The following is a 5,975-nucleotide window of genomic DNA, read 5'->3' as shown; positions in this document are numbered from 1 at the left end:
ATAAACAAATGAGTATGGGTAATAAAGAAAGAAAAAAAATGTGTGTGTGTGAGTGAAACCCCCCCTTGCCGTGCATTGTGGAGGAGAAAAGAAAAATTTTGTTCATCCATTTTTCTCTTCTTTGGCCGAAAATACTAAGGAAAAAGGGAGGATTTTTGCTTCATGCTTGGTTTAGAAGAGAACTAGAAGGAGATTTGGCTATACTTGCATCAAGATTAAGGTATGTTTGAGGTTGTGTCATGAGATTCATGCTTGTTTTGGTTGCTAACTTGATGTGCATGTTAGCCATAGTTCAAATCCTTGTTATGCCATGGAAATGGTATTTGGCCAAGGTGGATTTTGTGTTAATGCCATTGCATGTTAAATATGAAGCTTGTTAATGGTGTATGTGATGGGGGATTGATGGCTCTTGGACTTTCTTTTTAGTATTTTTGAGTGAGACATTAAGTTCTTTGCTTAATCATGACCAAAATGATGGTGTTGTGATGTATTCGGTCATGGTATATCCACAAGTATGATTCATGCATGTTGCATGGTAGGTAAGATTTGAGCTTTGAATATGTGTTTGCACATGATGAATTGGTATGACATATATACTATTTCAAGGTATGTATTTGCTTGGGATGATGTTTTCGGTTATGTAGTACATGAGAGATGTGTATTGAGCTACAATATGTAATGCGTTAGTTAGTAAAATGCATGCTGTTTTGTGTGGTATTAAGTGCATAATCGGCCTCAACATGGGCATGCATATTCGCCACATGAGGGGAAATTGGTGTGCATGCATTCGGTTAGAGGCAAGCATATTGATGCCTATTCTTGGCTTAGAAAATTCGGCTAAGAGGAATACTAACTAAGGTGTTGAGTTCGATTCATGATTTTGTACATATGCGACTTTGATGCCTAATGAGTAGATATTTATATGTTGGCTAGGCATCTTGAATTCCTCTTCCGATGCTCAAATGATAAAACCAATTTATTTGTTAAATTTAGCCCAAGAAGCTAGAGGTGGAGAATCAAGCAAAGGCAAAGGAAAGATAATCGAGTAGTCGATTGGAAATCGTTTCATCCAATATAAGGTAAGTCATAAAGCATATATTTGGCATTGATTTAAATGATCATAATATATATATGCAATTGTGTTTAATGAATTGATGTGTAAGTGGAAATGTATGTGTATGGAATGATGCCATTGTTGAATGTATAAAGGTAGTAAAATGCATAACGTATTGGTCTTGGCACTAAGTGTGCGGGTATAAATGGACACGGTGACAAGATTGGCACTAAGTGTGCGGATTTAAAATTTGTACAGCACTAAGTGTGCGAATTTGATTATATAGCACTATGTGTGCGAGCTGATTATATAGCACTAAGTGTGCGGACTTATTATATGCTTTTGCATCACTATTGGCACTGAGTGTGCGATATTATCGAGTTGATCACGGACAGCGGATCGGGTAAGTACCTCGAGCTCATGATGAATAGAAAATACGTCCATGCTTGGGGTTGAATTGGTAAGCCTTAAATCTATGTGATGATTGAAATTGTATGGTTGTGCTGGAAAATGAGTTAATGTGTGAAAAATACTTCGATTATCTTGTTGTGTAGATTATGAAATGTGGATGTATGACTTGGTACGAGATTGGACCGAAAGGTCCGAGGTATTATGGTATAGATTCGATATGGATGAGTACCTAGCCTCGCTTGTCGTACATGTTGTAGTGACTTTATTAGTGGATTGATAAATGCTTATGACTTACTGAGTTGTAAACTCACTCGGTGTTTTCTTGTCACCCATTTTAGGTCACTGGGACTCGTCTTGTTTGTGTGCTCGAACCGCCGTTGAAGTCATCACACCGGCTGAAATCTTGTGGTATTACTTTTTTTGTTGTTGAAGAACATTTGGCATGTATAGGCTATTATATTTTGTCGAATTGTGGGTTGTAAACTTTAAGCCATGTGAAAATGGCCTATGTGGTCGTCGAGTGGGATGCTAGAACCTATAGCCACGAGTCTTAGAAACTCAAATTTTGTTAAGGTGACCATAATTTGTGTCATGTATGATGGATGATTAAGGCCAAGGAAAAATTCATGAAATTGGCATAGTCTACTGCAGTAACTGTTGCGGACAGCAGCAGTGAGATGAGATTGAAAAATCACTAAAAATAGTATAAGTAGAATTAAATAGTGAGTAAATTATGGAACTGATCCTTGATGAATCTATTTTATATGGACAAAACGAAACGACCATATGAGCAGTATACTGGGAGATATTAAAGTTCTCGTGAGACAGGGCCAGAACGATTTCTGGGTCCCCTGTCGTGACTTTGAAAATTTACCATAAATTTTCCAGAAAGAATTAGGAGTCATGCCTTATATGTACAGATTCCATTTTGAGTCTAGTTTCATTAGAAACAAACGGCACCAGTATTAAAGCCCTGTACAGAAAGATATTCAAGTTGTAACGCGCGGAGGTCAGAGCAGTCGATCCCTGTAACATGGGTGACTTTAACTAATAAACTGTACCAATTGGCCCAACCAAAAATTCTAAAAATAAATCCATGGATGGATATATGAGTCTAAATTCAGGGAAAATTTACGAAACCAGTTTCCGAGTTTTGGAACGCGAGATATGATTTTTAAGGCGACGGTGACGCAGTTTTCCAGCCTGTCCAGAAATGCCAAATTGGTCGGTACTTTAAGAGGATTTGTCTCGTTAACCCCTCGTGTCTGACACCGGCGTCGGCCACGAGTTAGGGGTGTTACAGGAACGAGAAATGAACCAAAAATAGAGAAAATGAGCCAAAATACGAAATCAACACGGCTTGGACTTCCTCACACGGGTAGACCACACAGCCGTGTCATTTTCGCAGAATCGAAGCACGACTCACATGGCTAGAACACACGCCCATCCCATTCTAACAAGCTCAAGCATGGCCTGAAATAATCGCACACAGGCGTGTCCCTACCAAGCCCAAGTTGAGTCCAATTTGGAAAAGGCTAATTTTGAGGGTTCTTAGGCATTCCAAAGCCTATAAATACAACCTAGAAGAGGAAGAAAGAGCACGTAGCGAGAAGGAGGCAGGGAACTACTTAAGAGAAGCCGATTGATCCATCTCAGAAGCTGGATTCACCATCACGACTAAAGATCTCCCCTCAATTTCCCTTCAGGAGTTTTGGGTTTTCTTTATGTTTTGTATTCATTATTCATCTGAGATGTTTTCCTTTTTAGTTATGAACCAAATCCCCTAAATACCTAAGGGGAATGAAACTTAAGATGAATCTTGTTATTGTTTTCTGAATTGTATGATAAATATTTGGCTTATTCTTAACTATGTGTTTTTAATTCTAGTTTTGATATTCCAGGATATTGATTCAAGTTAAGTTTTTATTCAGAGGAGGAATAGACCCTGTCTAAGAGTACAATTGTCATAATTAAGCGGAGTTGATTGCGCGCCTAGAGATAGGGTGACAAGATTTTGCCAGATTAGGGTGAAACCTAATAAGGGGATCCATAGATCGAGTTAATGCAACCCTAGGGTGTTAATTAGAGAAAAGTCTCAACTATTCAATCTAGAGATTAGACGTTATTAATGTTGAATAGGGATAATAACATAACTTAAGGATCTGTACGGAACAAGTTAAATGAATAAATCATCCGATTTGGAGTCAGAATAACAAGTGAAGTCTAGGTGGATTCTTCCTTAGGTATTGTCTTAATTCAATCGTTTTCCAAAAGTAATCCGCCAATCCTATTTTCTGTGAATTCTTAGTTTAGTTAATTAATTAGTTAGAACAAAACCCCTTATTCTTAGGCTAGATAATAAAAAGACAGTCATTACTAGTGTTTTTAGTTCCTTTGGGTTCGAAAATCCGGTCTTGCTAAAACTGTACTACTGTTTGATAGGTACACTTGCCTACATCATGATAATAGTTAGTTCAAGAACGATTCTTTATTAATATTTAAAACCTGACACACAAAAATCGTGATCAAGTTTTTGGGGCCATTGTCGGGGTACTAAAATATTAGGAACGCTTAATTTTTATTACTTTAGCCATTTATTTTTCTTGTAAGTTAATTCTATTTTATTATTATTATTATTTATTAATTTACTTTTTCTTTCTCTTGGCAGGTTTTTATAGTTTATGACTAGAAGAAACCCGTCAGGACCACTACTTTCTGAAGAAGAAATCGATCACACAGTTCGCAGAAACCAAAGAGAAATAAGGCGAAGCTTAAGATACACAGAGAACAAACAAGAGGAAGATATTGAAACCCCAACCGAGGAGATGGCTGGAAACCAAGACAATCAGCTACCTCCTGTAATACCCGTTGAACTAGCAAATCAAAATCCTGCTCCTCGTACTATGTATGATTATGCTAAACCTACTTTAATAGGAACTGAGTCAAGTATAGTTAGGCCTGCTATTGCTACAAATAATTTTGAACTAAAACCTAACACTATTCAAATGATACAACGATTTGTTCAATTTGATGGTTTACAGGATGAGGATCCAAACACTCACTTGGCAAATTTTCTGGAATTCTGTGATACATTTAAAATTAATGGCATTTCTGACAATGCCATTCGTTTTCAGTTATTCCCTTTTTTATTGAGGAGCTAAGCTAAAAGTGTTTGAACTCGTTACCACGAGGGTCAATTACTACTTGGGAACAAATGACCGAAAATTTTTTATTAAAATATTTCCCACCAGCTAAAACAGCCAAATTACGTAATGATATCTCTTCATTTGTGCAGATGGACTTAGAAACTTTTTACGATGCATGGGAGAGATACAAGGACCTACTGCGAAGGTGTCCTCACCATGGATTACCTCTATGGTTGCAAGTTCAAACATTCTACAATGGTGTGAACCTCTCGACAAGGCAAATGATTGATGCAGCAGCTAAGGGAACCATCAACAATAAAACACCTGAAGAGGCTGACGAATTTATCGAAGAGATGTCACTGAATAATAATCAATGGCAAGTCATGAGGACTAATCCAACTAAAACAGCAGGCGTTTATAACGTCGATTCGGTTACTATGTTGTCAAACCAGGTAGAACTTCTAAATAAAAAGATTGATGGTTTCCTTGGTTCTACTCAGGTACATCTAGTAATGAGGTGCGAGTCGAATGGATGAGGAGCATGCATAGAGTATCAACCCTTCAACCCTAGCATTGAGGAGGAACAAGTCCAATACATGGGTAACAATAACTCTAGATCCCAAAATAACCCAAATAGTAACATTTATAATGCAGGTTGGAGGAACCATCCCAATTTCTCGTGGGGCGGTCAAGGAAATCAAAGACCACAACATCCTCCAGGTTTTCAACAACCACCCTATCAACAGGAAAAGAAACCAAACCTTGAAGAGATGTTGTCTAAATTTATCTCGGTGTTAGAAACCCATTTCCAGAACACCGAGACAACACTTAAAAATCAACAAGTGTCGATCCAAGGGCTCGAAACTCAGATAGGCTAGCTGTCCAAACTAATCTTCGAATGACCATAAGGTAGCTTGCCAAGTAATATTGAACCCAACCCAAGGGAACAGCTCAACACGATTAATGTTCAAGATGAAGAAGGATTCGTTGAGCCTCAGCCAGAACCGAGGCAAGAAACTGTGGTGAGTAGAGGTCAAGGTGAGGTAGGTCATAATAAAAACAAATTAGTGAATGTCAAATATAAACCTCGTGTGCCATACCCCAACGTGAAAAGGAAAGACCGCTCAGATGAACAATTTGGTAAATTCCTTAAACTCTTAAAATAATTACATATTAACTTACCGTTTACTGAAGCTCTATCGCAGATGCCAAACGCAATGAAATTTTTAAAGGAGCTTTTAGCAAATAAGTGAAAGTTGGATGAGGCGTTGCATGTGGAGCTAAATGCAATTTGCTTAGCTATTCTACAGAATAAACTACCCAACAAACTAAAAGATCCGGGGAGTTGTACGATTCCTTGCTTA

At 37.8% G+C, this 5,975-nt stretch overlaps 1 non-coding gene across 1 annotated transcript; it reads right to left on the bottom strand.

Annotated features, from left to right (window-relative positions):
• Positions 1 to 4,728: 4,728 nt before the first annotated feature.
• LOC128294254 (small nucleolar RNA R71) lies at positions 4,729 to 4,834 on the bottom strand. Its single transcript, XR_008284568.1, has one exon. It is a non-coding gene; the product is annotated as a small nucleolar RNA R71 (small nucleolar RNA).
• Positions 4,835 to 5,975: the final 1,141 nt, after the last annotated feature.

This window comes from Gossypium arboreum, chromosome 6 (genome assembly GCF_025698485.1).
Source record: "Gossypium arboreum isolate Shixiya-1 chromosome 6, ASM2569848v2, whole genome shotgun sequence".
In the NCBI taxonomy this organism is placed as follows: Eukaryota; Viridiplantae; Streptophyta; class Magnoliopsida; order Malvales; family Malvaceae; genus Gossypium; species Gossypium arboreum.
The sequence above is the reverse complement of the archived record's forward strand: the minus strand, read 5'-3'. Positions and strand labels throughout refer to the sequence as shown.